Source organism: Mesoplodon mirus (assembly GCF_964341445.2).
Source record: "Mesoplodon mirus genome assembly, chromosome: 4".
Lineage (NCBI taxonomy): Eukaryota > Metazoa > Chordata > Mammalia > Artiodactyla > Ziphiidae > Mesoplodon > Mesoplodon mirus.
Window position 1 is genome coordinate 162,559,954 of NC_138979.1, and position 15,777 is coordinate 162,575,730.

Below are 15,777 nucleotides of genomic sequence, written 5' to 3' on the forward strand. Positions count from 1 at the left end.
ATTTTTTGGTTTCCCTGTACATATACATAAAAGTTATGTTTACACTATACTGTAGTCTCCTAAGTGTGCAATAGCATTGTGTCTAAAAAACAATGTACGTACCTTCATTAGAAAACACTTTAATTGGGAGGGTAGCATTGACATATATACACTACCAAATGTAAAATAGATAACTAGTGGGAAACAGCTGCATAGCACAGGGAGATCAGATCCATGCTTTGTGACCACCTGGAGGGGTGGGATAGGGAGGGTGCGAGGGAGATGCAAGAAGGAGGGGTTATGGGGATATATGTATACATATAGCTGATTCACTTTGTTATACAGCAGCAACTAACACAACATTGTAAAGCAATTATACTCCAACAAAGATGTTAAAAAAAAAAGAAAGGAAACACTTTATTGCTAAAAAATGCTAACCATCATCTGAGCCTTCAGAGGATCATGGGAGTAGCACCAGAGATCACTGATCCCAGATCACCATAACAAATATAATAATAATGAAACCATTTGAAATATTGTGAGAATTACCAAAATGTGACACAGAGACAGGAAGTGAGCAACTGCTGTTGGAAAAATGGTGCCGATAGACTTGCTTGATGAAGGGCTGGCACAAACCTTCAACTTGGAAAAAACACAGTATCTGCAAAGTGCAGTAAAGTGAAGAGCAATAAAAAGAGGTGTGCCTGAAATAATAGCGCTTTCCTCTATGAAAGAGTGTGAGGGTAAATGACAGAGAACGGCACCCGGGGCTGGCAGAGTCTGTGTTCTCTAAATGCTGGTTAGTGCTGGTATGAGCCCTTGAACTAAAGCGTGAAACCTAAAGAGTGACTTCTTCCAGAGCTATTTAGACCAAAAGATGGAATCTCTCGCCAGAATTTCAGGCATCCATAAGCAGGCAAGTAAGAGGCAAGGAGAGCTTTTTGGTGACAGTCAATTCACACTGCTTAGCAGCCCTGGCCTGGAGACGGGTAACTATGCATAATAACAATGGTTAGCACTTAGAAGCACTTCCCCTATGCTGGCACTGTTCAAGGTCAAGGTTCAGCAAACTTCAGTCCTGGGCAAATGGGGCCCACCATCTGTTTCTGTAACCTTCAGCGCAACACAGTCACACAGTCACACTTGTGTATTTACGTAGAGTCACAGCTGCTCTCCCACTACATTGGCAGAGTTGAGTAGCTGCGCAAGAGATCATCTGGGCTGCAAAGCCTAAAATATGTACTATCTGGCCCTTCCCAGAAACAAAATATCTTACCCCTGTTCTAAGAATTCGGCACACTTAATTTAATTTAATCCTTATCATATGCCCAGAAATAGGTGATGGTTGTCCCCCTTTAATAGAGGAAAAACAGGTCAGAGAGACAAAGTAACTAGCAATTCATTTCTGAATGTAGGCAACGCAGTGCCAGAATCTGGGATCATAACACCTACAAGGGTGGGGCTTCTCTCCCTGGTAGAGTTACCAAAGTTTAACAAATAAAAATGTAGGATACCTGTTAAAGTTGAATTTCCGATAAACAACAAATACTTTTTTTAAAGTGTAAGTATAGCCCATGAGATATTTGGGATATACTTATATTAAAAAACTATTCGTTGTTTACCTGAAATCCACATTTAATTGGATTTCTGTATTTCAGCTGGCAATCCCACTGAGGACCCTTGGAGGAAGGAGAGCTCAGCCAGGCCTGGGAAGAAACCAGTGTCCCTGGGGTCTGTTCCTGGGAAGGTCTCTTCCCACAGCCAGATCTCTTCCTGGAAGGCTTGGGGATGGGTCATCCTCAAACCCTTCACAAGGTTCTTGGGGTATCTCGGGGGCCATTGCCATGTTGCTTCAGACTCAAGCAGCCAGAAACAGAGAGAAAAGCTATGGGGGGAAGCATGAAGCCCTTCTCTCCAGTCCAAGGCCGAGCATCACCTCCCTTCCCTAGAAACCTCTGGAATCCTCCTCTCCTTTTCTCCTGCCCTCTGGCCAAAGGCCCCACCAGACCCTCTCTCCCTTTGAGATTGCATAGGAGTTTAAGAAAGAGGGAAAAAATATGGCAAGCCAGAGTGACAGTAATCCAAGGCCAGAGGGGGGCCAGGGGTGGAGGCAGAAAGAGAGGGATGAGAGGTGGGGGATGGGAGAGGGCCATCTAATTTTTAATAGACGGAGACATAAGTGCAACATGATTCACTTTGAACAGGCCACCTGGATTAGATGGAAGTTAATTAAAACAATCCCTCATTTCTCAGCGCTTAAAACTTCTGAAGTCTCACTTGGGGAAGGGTGCAGCAGGACTTTTTATTACTCTTAGATGGCGTTCAGAAGGCCCATAAATACATCTCCTCTTCCTGTGATCCCATTAATCTTGCCGCCTCTCCTGCTCCCCTCTGCCAACAATCAGATCCCAGTAAACAACCTCAAGTGAAATTTGCAACTGTCAGATAAACATTAAAAATGCTTCTCTTGTCCTTTCCCATTGATAGTCCCATTAATATTGTAATGGAACAAAAAGTTATGAAAATGAATGCATGCTGGTTTTGGAAATGAATGATGCCGACCGCTGCTGGGATATAGACACACATGCATATGGATGGGCTCAGAAGATAGTGGATGCTAACCACATCCACAGCAGGGCTGTGTGCCGATAGGACAGACAACACACTCACCGGGGACCAAGGACAGCCACACACACCGCTGGGTACACACGTGTCCACACGTGTCAGGACATCTAAATGGAATAAAGGAATTCCACCCCAGAAACTATGGTAGATATACAACTCACCACCTGGCCTTATACAGAGTAAAATATTACGATTTCTATTTTATCATTGCTTCTCCTCTCCCTTATCTGTTTGCAGTCAGGGGTTGGGATTCTCTCTGAAGATAATAAGATACCCCGATTGATAAGGCTCTCTTGACGTTTCTTCCTCATCTATTTTCCATGCAGTGGCCTCTTTAATACACATGCATGCTCTCGTGTGTGTGTTTATCTATCTGACGAATGAGGCCTTAAAATCTGAAGGTAGAATACATGGAAACTTTATAAGAAGAAACTTCTTAAAGGAGTATTTAGGTCAAAGAATTATATTTGATGGAGGAGGTGAGTTTGAGTTTTATGTGTATTTAAGTTCACTAGGAGAGTACACAAGAAAGCAACAAAACCAAGAAAAAAAACCCTTGCACCGAGATCTTTTGTAGAGGGATTTTAATAACCATCTCATAGAGGCCTGGCCACGGGCTCTTGGTGGATAAGGACCACTTGTGTTTTTGCTCATCGTTGTAACCCAGCCCCTGGCACAGTGCCTGGCACTTAGTAGAAGCTCAAGAAAAGTGGTGCCGATCTTCTTTATCCATTCATTCAATGATGGACACTTAGGTTGTTTCCATCTCCGGGCTATTGTAAATAGAGCTGCAATGAACATTTTGGTACATGACTCTTTTTGAATTATGGTTTTCTCAGGGTATATGCCCAGTAGTGGGATTGCTGGGTCATATGGTAGTTCTATTTGTAGTTTTTTAAGGAACCTCCATACTGTTCTCCATAGTGGCTGTATCCATTTACATTCCCACCAGCAGTGCAATTTTTTTTTTTTTTTTGCTGTACGCGGGCCTCTCACTGCTGTGGCCTCTCCCGTTGCGGAGCACAGGCTCCGGACACACAGGCTCCGCGGCCATGGCTCGCGGGCCCAGCCGCTCCGCGGCATGTGGGATCTTCCAGGATCGGGGCACGAACCCGTGTCCCCTGCATCGGCAGGCGGACTCTCAACCACTGCGCCACCAGGGAAGCCCGCTTCTAGATTTTTTGATGATGTCCATTCTGACTGGTGTGAGATGATAAAGAAGATGTGGCACATATATACAATGGAATATTACTCAGCCATAAAAAGAAATGAAATTGAGCTATTTGTAATGAGGTGGATAGACCTAGAGTCTGTCATACAGAGTGAAGTAAGTCAGAAAGAGAAAGACAAATACCATATGCTAACACATATATATGGAATTTAAGAAAAAAAAATGTCATGAAGAATCTAGGGGTAAGACAGGCATAAAGACACAGACCTACTAGAGAATGGACTTGAGGATATGGGGAGGGGGAAGGGTAAGCTGTGACAAAGCGAGAGAGAGGCATGGACATATGTACACTACCAAACATAAAATAGATAGCTAGTGGGAAGCAGCCGCATAGCACAGGGAGATCAGCTCCGTGCTTTGTGACCACCTAGAGGGGTGGGATAGGGAGGGTGGGAGGGAGGGAGATGCAAGAGGGAAGAGATATGGGAACATATGTATATGTATAACTGATTCACTTTGTTATAAAACAGAAACTAACACACCATTGTAAAGCAATTATACTCCAATAAAGATGTAAAAAAAAAAAAAAAAAAGTGATGCCGAAGAGAGGGGAAGGAGAAAGAAAGGAAGGGAGGGAGAGATGTCCATGGTGCTCTTCCTCTGTAGGGAAGTGTCTCTCCACCTGCCAACCTGAGGCAGGAGACGGCACTGAGCATTTTAACATCTGGGAAGGTCAAGCTGAAGGTGGAGTTGACGGGAACAGGACCCTGCCGTCTTAGCAGGTGAATGGGCACATTAAAAAGGACTCACCGTTTGACTAGCTAGCTTCTCTCTGTAAGACACAGGTTTTCACACTTTTTCTTCTGACCTTTCTTTTTCATGATCTTAACTGTCATATCAATATATTTCCTAAAAACTTGAAAAGTGTCATTGAGAACAAAGCTTCCACAGACCTCCCCCCAGCCCCATTCCAGCCATGCTTTTAACCACACACCTCAGCCTAGTGAATTTCTATCCTTCTTCAGGTCCACTCTGGGAAGCCCTCTTGGCCCCTTTGAGTGAGTTAAGTCTCTTCACTACAACTCCCCAGAGTGCCTTTCCCTGTTCTTTGCCAACAGCCTACGTGGGTTTCCTCCAGGCTCTGAGCTCCATGGTGGTAGGAGCCTGACTCAGAGCACAAGCTCAATAAATATTTGTTGATTGACTGATGGAGTAGTTATTTTAAAAAGAGTTATATAAACTCTCTACCCTGACCTGTAAGTGCCTAACTTAAGTCATTTGCAATGAGGAGTAGAGAGACCACTGGCATGTTAAAACACAGACCAAATCTTAGCCATATGCCTGATTCATAGTGAGACCTAGAGGAGGCCAGCTAAGCTTTCTGGGCCTCAGTTTCCTTATCTGTGCTAGTAAAACAGCATCACATAATGTAACTGCAAAGCAGAGGAAACCAAATGAGATATCCAAAATACTCAACATTCAATAGGATATTATATTAATACACATGAGCTGTATATATGAAAGAGACAGGAAGGATATAAAATAATGCAGAATTTCATTAAGTTGTTACTTAGAAAACATACAAAATTGAGAGACAAAGGGGGGGGAAAAGGAAGATGCACTCTCTACCACCTAATTGGGAGTTGCTGGCTTTCTGGAATGTGTGTAATGTGGATATATGGGTAACGGACTTCACCACTACCCCCTTTGAGTTGTGGTGGCATTGATATTATAGCAACCCTAAATAAGATTTAGTGCATCCCAAAAGGGGCATGGATTGGAATCCAGGTAGAATCCTGGCGAAATCTCAATCATCAATAACCTCAGCTAATGGGATGTCACTGCTTTCCAAGGGACACACCTTGTTTAACTCCAGGAAAATCTGTAGTTAAGTAGGGAAACGTTTAAGGAAATGAAAATTATATTTTAATATATTTGCATTAGGGAATCTTCAAAAATTTAATATCCTATCTATTTGCAAAATTTAAGGAATTTTTGCCTTTGGAGTGACAACTTTCTACTCTAATTTAAAATGTGCGATTACATAATTGATTTAAGACTTGGGATTTTACATTGTGAAAAATGTAATATTTTACATTTTTAAGTGTTGGAATATTTAAGAGGAACTATACTCATTTTATTAGTTTAATTTCATAGGTTTTTGGATTTTTTGAGTACTTGGGAAAGTTTTGTTTGTTAAGTGAGGAAATGGAAGTACTTAAGAAGGAAATAAAATGTATTACATTTACAAATGCAGTTTTAAATACTCAGAAGTATTTAACAAACTAGGTTTTGAAATGGGGTAAAATAGAATTCAAGAGCCCCTTAAAATGGTTGCTAAAATAAGAATAACAAGATTTGTAAAATGACTTACAAACAGAATAACAAAATGTGTAAGCTGATCTTGAAAGCCTGCAGAAAAAATCTTGTCACACGTTACAACACGGATGAACCTTGAGGACGTGATGGTAAGTGAAGTAGGCCAGTCACAAAAAGACAAAAATTGTGTGATTCCTCTTATATGAGGTACCTATAGCAGTCAAATTTATAGAAGCAGAAAATAGATGGGTGGTTACTGGGGGCTGGGAGGAGATGGGAAAGGGGAGCCGTTTAATGAGTACAAAGTTTCAGATTTGCAAGATGAAAAAAGTCTGAAGGTCTGTTTTACAACAATGTGAATATACTTAATACTAATAAACTGTACACTTTAAAATGGTTAAGAGGGTAAATTTCTTTGTATGTATTTTTTTAAATCACAATAAAAGCAATGGGAAAACACGTATGGAAGAATTGGGGCTTTTAACATATAATTTTAATTTATTGCACATTAATGTGTAAAACCCTAAATAACTATTTCCTTTATACAAAAGCCACCCTCAAAGGCATAAAAACTTCACACTAACAATCTTTATAATGCAGATAATCATGCATGACAAAATCGCTGTGAGGGTTAGTGGAGGTAACATTCAGAACACAAGCCAGAAGAGGTTCTTTTTTTTAGAGGCTGCTACAAACCAAATCAAACAAACAAAAATGAGTCTCTTGGAAGAAACTGAGTCACATGCCCATCCCTGAGCCAGTCACTGTGGTTGGTAGGTCGGCTGATGACCAGTGGTAATTCATTCACATCTCCTTCCACTGGAGCTGGGGTGTGGTGGGGTGGGGTGGGGTAGTTTCCCAGAGGAAAATCGGGGAGTTGTTACAGAAGAATGGAGGAAGTTTGCAGGGAAGGCAAGCGCAGCTGACCCCGTGACAACACCCTTCTCTACCCTCTGTCCTCATCCTTTATAATGCAGGATTCATCAGAGCTCCTAGAGCACCTCCTTTGTATCTTTTAAGTAACTCCTGCTTTTCTTCCCCACTGGAACCCTCTCCAGCTTCACATACATGAAAAAATGAAGTGAAAGGTCCATTTGTTGGGGAGTGAACACTTACAAAACACCTACAGGATCGGCAGCATCATGCCTCAGCTTGCAGGCTATTAATTTACCACTTTCACTATCGAGGCAAAGCTATTCTGAGCATATGTGACCTTCCAAGACCAACTGAGCAAATATTTCCATATCCATAAATTTTTGTTTATACATATATATTTATTGCCTATGTGAACAACTGGGCAAATAAAAGATTGTAGCCCAGGGAAAGGAAATGCTCTTTATCCGAGCATCCTGGAGCAAGGAGGAAGGGAGAAGTACCCAGGCAATTCTAGCAGGAATCAGGGGAATTAGGACTGACTGGCTAACACTTGCAATGTACCAGTTATTATTCTAAGTGCTTTACATGTAGGAATCTACTTAACCCTCATGACCACGCTTTGAGTTTATTATCCCCATTTTATAGATGAGAAGACCTAGTCTCAGACGGCTTAAGGGATGTGATCAGTTACATAGTTCGTAGGTGGTAAAGCAACCTGACTCCAGGATCCACACACACACTCTCACTTACTGAGCTAGAAAATTGCAATGATCCTCTGTGTGATGCTAAAAGTACAGTTTAGAGAGATTAAGTGACTTGACTGGCCTACACAGCTGACAAATAAAAATGCTGAGACTTCAGCCCTGGACCCCTCATGATAAGCTCTTGGGCAAGAATGCAAACCCCAGAGTATTGGGCTCTTCAGGGAGGACCAACCATAACGATGGCTTCTTTTTGCTCATTCTTGATTTGCAAGTCACTCTGCTCCACACATGAACCCTTATTTTGCCACTTGGTTCAGTTGTGGCTGATTCTCAGAACCCACAGTGACAAAAAGAAAACCATATTACTATTTAATGCAGTGGTTTTTAGCAATAGCTACTCTTAGAATCACCCAGGGTGATTTATAAATTATTGATGCCAAAGCTCCACCTTAGACCAATAGATCAGAATATCTGGAGCTGGGGGCAGGGGCATCAGTATTTCATAAAAGCCATCCAGGTGAATTTAATGTGTAGTTGGGGCAGAGAACTACTGGTTTAGCCAAACCCAAACACACAGGGGACCCAGAGGATGCTGCAAAACATGTCTTCACTTTCTGCATTAGCTTGCCTTTCCTCCCATGCAAACTCTGCCCTAGATGGATACCTTGGAGTCTCTTATGCCTAGCTTGTGTCTTTGTTCTCTTCTCTTACCCACCCCACCTCAACACTCCCCGCCCCCCCGCCCCCACCATCAGAGTCCCTGGCTCCATCCTCGGGGGCTAAAGTGCATCTTTACAGAAGGAGATGAATTCACCTTTTAGAGTCTTCAGTGTGAAGCAGCTGTAAGACAGAAAAGCCTTTTTCTTACTAATCCTGACAGATGAGGATGGGAAGGGATGAAGAGGGTAAAAGAGGCAGAGGCCACCATCCTGCTACAATTACAACTGAGAAGTACTGTGAAGGAAAAGTGGAGAACATCATGAGCAGGACAACAGGACCACTTGGGGCTGAAAGGCCTTCAGCTCTCTTCTTGGATCATATTTCTACCTATTAAACCAGACTGTGACACCTAGTCACATATTGTAACTTGGTGGACGCTACTGAAGTCACTGGGAACTCTATCAGCTCCTTTTCTCTGTCCCATCTGTTCATATGCTCTTCACCATGTGTTGATGCTGGTTCCCCCTGCCTCCCCCAAATGTGGAGAAGTTTCCATACTATCTATAAAGGGCTATAATTTGAGGGAAAAGTTTTAGAACACTGTCATCTTTAAGATGAAGTAGGCAAGAATTACACCACAAGGGTGGGACCTTTGGGAGAGATGTAGAAAATAATTCAATGTGTATTTTCTAAGCTTTTACTTGGGGTCAGGCTCTATGATGGAAGGAAGACTCTGGATCTGTGCCCCTGAATATATCCTATAGAGCAGTCATTCTCAAACACTGTCTTGGGGGCTGCCAGTGATCCAGAAGGGTCTTCCAGATAGACTAATCCTCTGAAGTAGCAAGGACTATGAAATGAGAGTACCTACACTTCTGTTTCTGAAATGGCTGATAACATGGCACTTCATGGGATTCAGTGCCTTTCTTCCCATCTCTCCTTCTAAGCTCCTTTAGCTGTCACTGAAGATATGGATAAAGTAGACAAATGGGGCATATGGTCTCTTGTGAAATAAAGTAGTGTAGGCCCTGAAGAAGTTGGAGAGACATTTCTGCATTATATCCTCAAGCTAGGGCCTTCACAGGTCCTCATGAAAACTACAGTGATTTCTGCCACATTGCCAGTCTCTCACTTCCAGTCCGTCAAGAGGTGGAGCTGAAGAAGATGCAGGCTGACCTTGGATAGCTTTAGGAAGTCAGGAGGTTAAATAAGGAGGATTCATATTGTGATTGTTTGTAGAGAGGTTTCTAAGCTTCACAACAACCCTCTGAGGTCACTATTCCCATTTCACAGATGTGGAAGAGGCAGGCTCAGTGACCTAATGACCACGATGAAGTTGTCCTCTGCCAAAAACTGCTAAAAAACTTTAAAATATATGAAATGGCTGATTTCAGACTTCAGATAACAGGTATCACAGGGCCAAGGAAGGAAACAACCACTCTACTTTTCTGCCTGGAAGTATTTTCCAGACCACAGTTCAAAGAGGGAAAACCCAAGCAGAGAACAACAATCTTGTTGAATTGAGGAAACTGAGATTGGAGTTGAAGAAGGTTGAAGTGGCTGGAATTTGAAGGGCAGAGTATCAAAGATAAGGGAGCTATACAGAGAAAGAGCTCCAGATATCTGAGGGTCCTCCTTGAGACTGCTGATCACAAAGGGCAGGGAGGTGTCCAATTAACATCAGGGACATTCAGTAAAGACCTCAGAAGGGTAATAGCTTAATAATATAGCTAATAGAATAATGGCTACTTGAGACCCATCCTAACAAAGCTTAAAAACAAGTCTAGAAAAAACAAGTTGATCCACAAGTCACTTAAAAATCTACCAATACAAACTTCTCTTCTCTTTAAAGGAAGACAATAGACGGGCTTCCCTGGTAGCGCAGTGGTTGAGAGCCCGCCTGCCGATGCAGGGAACACGGGTTCGTGCCCCGGTCCGGGAAGATCCCACGTGCCGCGGAGCGGCTGGGCCCGTGAGCCATGGCTGCTGAGCCTGTGCGTCCGGAGCCTGTGCTCCGCAACGGGAGAGGCCGCAACAGTGAGAGGCCCGCGTACCGCAAACAAAACAAAACAAAACAAAACAAAACATAACAAATTTATTCTCTCACAGTTCTACAGTCTAGAAGTCCAAAATCAAGGTGTCATCAGGGCCATGCTCCCTCTGACACTTCCAGGGGAGGCTCCTTCCTTGTCCCTTCCAGCTTCCTGTAGCCCCAGACATTCCTTGGCCTGTGGCTGCATCACCCCAGTTTCTGCCTCCTCCTCACACAGCCATCATCCCTGTGTGTCTGTGTCTGTGACCCTTCTTCTCTTATCATAAAGGCACCAGCCACATTGGATGAGGGCTCATCCTAATGCAGTATCATAAAGACACCAGCCACATTGGATGAGGGCTCGTCCTAATGCAGTATCATAAAGACACCAGCCACATTGGATTAGGGCTCATCCTAATGCAGTATCATAAAGTCAGCAGCCACATTGGATTAGGGCTCATCCTAATGCAGTATCATAAAGGCACCAGCCACATTGGATTAGGGCTCATCCTAATGCAGTATCATAAAGGCACCAGCCACATTGGATTAGGGCTCGTCCTAATGCAGTATCATAAAGGCACCAGCCACATTGGATTAGGGCTCGTCCTAATGCAGTATCATAAAGGCACCAGCCACATTGGATTAGGGCTCGTCCTAATGCAGTATCATAAAGGCACCAGCCACATTGGATTAGGGCTCGTCCTAATGCAGTATCATAAAGGCACCAGCCACATTGGATGAGGGCTCGTCCTAATGCAGTATCATAAAGGCACCAGCCACATTGGATGAGGGCTCGTCCTAATGCAGTATCATAAAGACACCAGCCACATTGGATTAGGGCTCGTCCTAATGCAGTATCATAAAGACACCAGCCACATTGGATGAGGGCTCGTCCTAATGCAGTATCATAAAGACACCAGCCACATTGGATTAGGGCTCGTCCTAATGCAGTATCATAAAGTCAGCAGCCACATTGGATTAGGGCTCATCCTAATGCAGTATCATAAAGGCACCAGCCACATTGGATTAGGGCTCATCCTAATGCAGTATCATAAAGACACCAGCCACATTGGATTAGGGCTCGTCCTAATGCAGTATCATAAAGGCACCAGCCACATTGGATTAGGGCTCGTCCTAATGCAGTATCATAAAGGCACCAGCCACATTGGATGAGGGCTCGTCCTAATGCAGTATCATAAAGGCACCAGCCACATTGGATTAGGGCTCGTCCTAATGCAGTATCATAAAGACACCAGCCACATTGGATTAGGGCTCGTTCTAATGCAGTATCATAAAGGCACCAGCCACATTGGATTAGGGCTCATCCTAATGCAGTATGACCTCACCTTGATAACATCTGCAAAGACCTCATCTCCAAATGCAGTCTCATTTACAGGTTCTGGGGGTTTGGGACTTCAACATATCTTTCTGGGGGGCACACTTCAATCCATAACACCAACCCTTCTTGGCCCCGGGACAACTTGGAAGACAGGGAGAAAAGTACTTGTCAGCTGAGGCGTAGCCCTGCACCCGCACCTGCCTCGACCCCCTTCCAAGTTCTCCAGATAAGGTCCTTTCCAACAGGGCCTGTGCCAGGATGTCACAGCTCCTCCCAAGACCTGAAGTCATCGTGATGAGACAGAAGCGGCCCCTGACCCCAAAGCTTTCACCCAGATCCGAGGCTCTCAAACTCTGAAACCTTGGACGAGTGACGCAGCATCTCTGACTCAGCTTCCTCCACTGGAAAAGGGGACCTCGCTGTGTTGTTACAGAATTCAATGAAAAGCTGCATTTAAGTTGTTCAGCACAGAGCCTGGAACACAGTAGGTATGTTTATTGTTTTTAATAGAGTCAAGGTGAGGCTGTGGGCCCAGCCGCCTGCTTCTTCAGCACCAAATAAAGAACCCAGAGATGGAAAAGACCTCTGAGGTGATGTGCCCAATTTCATCCCCACAACTAGGGAAAAAAAGGGAGACAAATAAAATGGCCATGTTAACTTATATCCTCGGCATTAATTTTCACAGTTAACTGCTGAACTGACTAAATTCTTTTCTTTTCTTAAGGACTTTTATAAATTCAGACATTAATAAAATCATTAATAAAATCAGACATTCAATTAACAGGAAACTCCATTGGTAACTGATCGTCTCCTCGATACCTTTCTCTCCCCTCCCACTTTGCAGACTCGCTGGCTCGTCCCGGGCTTGGTCCTGCTGATGTGCCATTTCCCATTTTTCCCTTTTCTTCCCCCCATGCCTGTCAGTGGCCCCAACAAAAGGCAGAGAAGAACACGGGCTGATTCCATTAACCTCTGTCATTGCTTAAATCTCTTTCTTAATTAACATGAGTTAATATGATTAATCAAAATAATGAGACAAACCTATTAAATTAGGGGGGTTTAAATGACAGAACTTGCAGGAGAAGTAAAAGCAAGAGGAGACATCAGAAGGGCCTGCGGGGAGTGGGGAGTCTAGAGGTGAGGCGGGCAGCAAGCTGACTGTTGGCCCTGTCCAGCCCAGTCCAGCCTCGGGCTGCGGGGAGGGGAAGGTGGAGGACAGGGGCGGAGGCTTGGAGAAGTTGCTTTGGGGGAACATGTTCAGTGTTTACATCCATCTCAGTTAATTATAACCAGTCCCCACACTTTTCTGGGGCCTATCCAGCTCCTTCTTAGCCTCCCCCAGCTTCTGAGTTCTTGGTATCCCTTCTTGGTGTTAACTCTCCCTGAAATCTCTATCCTCTCTCTCCTGAGGCCAGGCTCTTAGTCAGAATTTCCAAAACCCCATCTCTGCCTCTCATAGGGTATGAGACTTGGGGAGTTATTTTACCTCTCTGAGGCCCAGTGAACCCAGCTACAAGGATAGGAATAACATTCCTGATCTTGGATTACTGCCATAAGAATTCAGAGAGAGGCCATGTGACAATGTCTGGCGTGGTGCCAGGCCCACAAAAGACCACCGCGCCCCCCCCAACCCAGGACAAGTTCTTTCCTTCCTTCTTCCCCTGTTATAACTGTGAAAATACCTTGAGATTCTATAGTGCTTTTAAATTCTAAACTTATTTCCATATACAACATTCTACCAAAAATCTAGGAGATGAGCATTACAGGTGTGAGTTTACAGATCAGTGAGCTTGTGCCAGCATTACTGAGCACCAATTGTGTGTCAGCCCCTGTGCAAGGTCACTCAGATCCAATAAGGGGAAAGGACTCATCTGGGACTTCTTCTAGAACCAGGGTCTCCTAACTCCCAGGCCAATGGGACTTCCATTACCCCTAAGTGCAAGGGACCAGGGTACCCACAGTGCCCCCAGATCTCCCGGCCATCCCCATGCCTCAGGAGAGTCTACCACAGGCCTGCGGCTCTGTGGCCTCCAGCTGGCTCTCCAACGTGGGACATCTGACATCTGACAGATTATTTGGGCTCATCATCGGAATTTCTTATTCCAGTGAAATTGAGCCCCTGGAACCTCTTCTGTGCTATCTTCAGTCGATCCTCATGATTCAAAGACAGAAAACTACACACAAGACAAGGAAGTTTTCCATGAAGAATCCAGACTCCCCTAAAACCTTTAGCCCCACACAGTGATGTGTTAGTAACCCTCCAGCTAAGTCCTTCAAAGGCAGAGGCTGTGTGTGTGTGTGTGTGTATGTGTGTGTGTGTCTCCTTCCCTGGACATCCCCTCCCCCAGAGCATCTACTCTATGTCCTGTACCAATGCTCCCAAAACACCAGTGACTGGAACTGTGAGTAGTTGCCTGGTACAAATTCCCAAGCTTGGGTCCCCGGGTGCTGAGTATTCCACAGACATACAAATAAAGGTCCTACAAATTCACTGAGATTGCCTTCACTGGCATGCAAAAGTCATTCCCATACCTCCCCTATGATCCTCTTGCTGCCTTCCACTATAGAGTCTGGAAAGCCAGGCACTATATTTCCCAATTTCTCTGGTAGCTAGAGGTGGCCATGTGATCAAGTTTTGGCTGTTGAGATGGGTGAACTGCCTAGAGGGATCTTAGAGAAACTAACTTTCTTCATCAGAGATAGATGGGTCTGGAGCTGCCTCTTCCTGCTTATCTTTGATGTGAATGACCACAGCATCTATTTCATGACCTTGATGCAACACACATCAGGCTAAAAAGCCAACATTCTTGGATGGTAAAGGTAGAAGAACCTGGATGTTTGGTGTCATTTTGAGATTGCAGATCTATCTGAAGTCTGTCTACATTAGGACTTCTTAATAAGTAAGCAATAAATATCCAAGGTTTAAGCCACTTTTGGTTTTCGATTACCTGCAGCTACAAGCATTCCCACCAAACACAAATTCTTAAATTTGTGCTTTAACTTCCATGATTATCTAAAAATTAATGTAAGCATATCCTGGATCATCCAGAAGTCCACCTTATATAAGTAAATACTGTCATGATAGTTTAGTACTCATGTTTATATTAATCAACAATTTTTTGGTGCCAAATAGTACGGGTATCTTTTGTTATCCAAATACTTGCCATTTGAACTCAGGAATTGAATAAAATCCAAAATTTTAAGAATGGGGTTAATATCCTTTGCTATCTGAACTCTTGGTATTTCTTATCCAAAACTCAGAAACCAAATAGCTTTGGATAATTCAGCATCACTTACTATATAAAATCTCACTATATGGATTTTGAAACTGAATAGATTTGGATTGTGAGGAATACTTGCATTTTGTCTTGGGTTGAAGAAAAAAGAATAATGACTAATTTAATATGTAAATGATACATTCATCTAAGTAAAGATCAATTTGTGTTACTTCACTGGGCCGGAACAAACATGGTGTTTGTAGGAATTAGAATAGGAAAGGGATGGAGCAACTGAGTTATTACAGCACAAAAAGAAAAATAGGCACGTGAGTTCAAAAGAACCTAGAGAGCAACGGTGTGCTGGAACCAGCCTGTTGTGGCTCACAAAAGCCAATTGTTAAATTTTCAGGTATTTTGTGAGCCAGTTGTTAAACACAATGATTATGATGGCAGCCAAAGTAAGAATATTTACACCATGGAAATCAGCAAACACCGTGAGACAGGCTTTCTTTTCTTGTGGAAGCCAATTTATCAGCAAATCACTCTCAGTAACAGTCAATTTCATATTTGCCTTGTGAGCAGCAATTTAGTTTCAGCAAACATCATTATCTAGTCCACTAACTTAATGTGGTATTTTATTGGTTTTACGCCTTTTTGTAGTTAATTTGTAAATTGGGTTTACTTTCATGATTCATATAAAAGACATATGCATAAGGAGTGTACACCTAGTTTTATGTCTGTATATATTTAGGTACTATTATATTAATAATACATTTTAAGTCAAAACTAGGTAGTAGCAAGAAGTTTTTTATTCACTCAAGTGTGAAAAACACTGATCAAAGCCCATTAAAGCT